Source organism: Humulus lupulus, chromosome 6 (genome assembly GCF_963169125.1).
Source record: "Humulus lupulus chromosome 6, drHumLupu1.1, whole genome shotgun sequence".
NCBI lineage: Eukaryota > Viridiplantae > Streptophyta > Magnoliopsida > Rosales > Cannabaceae > Humulus > Humulus lupulus.
In genome coordinates this window covers 93,058,654-93,061,123 of record NC_084798.1, presented here as the reverse complement: position 1 = coordinate 93,061,123, position 2,470 = coordinate 93,058,654, and the positions used below count along the sequence as shown (strand labels likewise).

The following is a 2,470-nucleotide window of genomic DNA, read 5'->3' as shown; positions in this document are numbered from 1 at the left end:
ATTTTGAGAAATGACATTTCATTTCCTTGATTTCTTCCATCATTTTGCGATTAAGTTTGGATTGTTCCTCCATGAATGCATGAAGAGTATTCTCGAGAGAATTTCGTTTGGAATCTCTCCAACTAAAATTTGGGTGGTTTCTCCAACCAGAGTTGTACGTATGGGAGAATGGCTTGTTATATGCCCCTAAGGCATTGCATTGCTCCTCATAAACCCCCCTCATTTCATTCAAAGCTAAGCAGTCCTTAGCTAAGTGCTCCGTCCCTCCACAAACAAAGCAAGGTTCTTGTGGCTCTGCTTGAGCGATCATGTGCAATTTTTGGCTATTCTTCGTCATTAATACCTCAACTACTTTTTCAAAGCTTCGAGTTGGGCCTTAACACTATCCTCTTCTCGAAGTTGATAGATCCCAGATGGTTTGTGTCGGTTGGTGTTGTCAGTAGCACTTGGACCAATCCAGGTGTGAGACTTTTTCGCGGTTTCTTCAACATATTCAAGAGCATCGTCTGGCTCTTTTTCGAGGAATTCACCATTGCATAGCATTTCTACAAACTGGCGCTCACGACTCGTGAGGCCTTCAAAGAAGTAACTGACCAAACGCCAGTTCTCATAGCCATGGTGTGGGCACTGATTCAACAGATCTTTGAATCTTTCCCAGACTTGATAGAACGTTTCATTGTCCTTTTGGGAAAATGTGGAAATCTGTCGTTTTAGACTGTTGGTCTTATGGCTGGGGAAGTGTTTCAGAAAGAAACATTTGGTCATCTCCTCCCATGTTCCAATCGACCTAGGTCTCAAAGAGTACAACCAGCTTTTGGCTTTGTCCTTCAAGGAGAAAGGGAAGAACTTCAGTCGCACAACATCGACATTTTCGGCTCGGTTATAGAACGTTGCTACTACCTCCTCGAATTCTCTAATATGCACGTATGGGCTTTCGTTTTCCATTCCATGAAACGTGGGCAAGAGTTGAATCATGCCAGGTTTAAAATCTAATGCGGGAATATTAGGAGGGAAGATAATGAATGAAGGTGTGGAAGTGCGAGTGGGATGGAGGTAGTCATTGAGAGTTCTCTGTTGGATGTCATCATTGCGAGCCATTGCGAATGGATTATTATCAGCGAAAGTTTGTGGAGAAGCAGGATTGGTGGAAGGAGTTCCGGTAGGAGTGGTAGATGAATTGGAAGAAGTGTCACTGGAAGTTTCGTGATGATTCATCCACTCTCGGAAATCAGAATTATATTTATTTTATTTCTTTATTTTTTTTATTTTTTTGATATTTTTTTTTTGTTAAACTTGTTCCTAGGTAGATTTGGAGGTTTTCAGGTGATCTCTAACCCCTTACTAGAACTCCCCGAGGTTACTGAGTAAGTATGGTGGATCACAAGTCAACATTTTCGACCAAAAATCCTTTAAGCAGAGTGAAATTGCTTATTTTGACAGAACAAGCTTGGTTTTCTTATAGTAATAAGTTCAACAATGTAATAGTGCAAAGGTAGATGCTCAAAATATTCCCAGGCCGATTGGGAAGGTTGCCAAGGTACTGCTTTAGACCCACACTTGCCTAGACAGAACTCCCTGAGGTTCCCAGGTAAGTGTGGAGGGTAATGCTATCACAAACCTTATTTAAAAACCAATCTTTCTAAACAGGACAATATCGATTTCTACTATTTGTAATATTACACAATTGTTCCCAATACTAAGCGTTTTATGATTCAAATTTTATGAACAATTTTATGCAATTTTATGTTGTTTTTTTTTTTTTGGAAACCTAAATTCTAAGGAAAACTAAGACAAAGAAAAAGGAAAATCCTAAACTAAGCAATAAAATAAACAACACAAAAAATAAAATAAAGAAAAGAAAATTAAAGTGAAGATAAAATAACAAGCTTAATCTTTTTTTTCTACAAATGTTTATTTAACTAAAAAAACAAAAAGAAAAAAAAAGAAAAATTAATAAAACTATAGTTAAAAAGAGAGAAAAAAAATTATGTAGGTTTATGTATATATATATATATATCTATATAACGTTTTTTTTTTTGTTTTTGGTATCCGAAAAGGTCATAAAAAAATTGAGAAATAAATATATATGTTTTTTTTACGTTTTTTTATATGTATATTTATATATGTGTAATTTTTTTTTTTTTTTACCAAAAAAAAGGAAAGGAAGAAAGAAAAAGAAAATATATATATATATAAATAACTAACTTTTTTTTTGTTTTTTTTATTTTTTTAATAGTAATAATCAATTTAACTAAAAAATAGTAAATAAAAAATATAAAAATATAAAAATAAAAACCATACTACCATAATATTTACACTAACAAAAATACAAATAAGGTTACTAACATTTTTGGTAAAAATTTCACTAAACCTTTGAAAACTACCTCCCCGACAACGGTGCCAAAATTTGTTTAACGCCCAAAATGTGACTACCACTAAGCGGTAGTTGTAGTAAGATCGGGCGGTCGAT

The 2,470-nt window shown here is 34.5% G+C and overlaps 1 non-coding gene across 1 annotated transcript; it reads left to right on the top strand.

The window, feature by feature from the left end:
* Positions 1 to 610: 610 nt before the first annotated feature.
* On the top strand, positions 611 to 717 carry LOC133787515 (small nucleolar RNA R71). The gene has a single exon (XR_009872533.1). It is a non-coding gene; the product is annotated as a small nucleolar RNA R71 (small nucleolar RNA).
* The last annotated feature ends 1,753 nt before the right edge of the window (positions 718 to 2,470 follow it).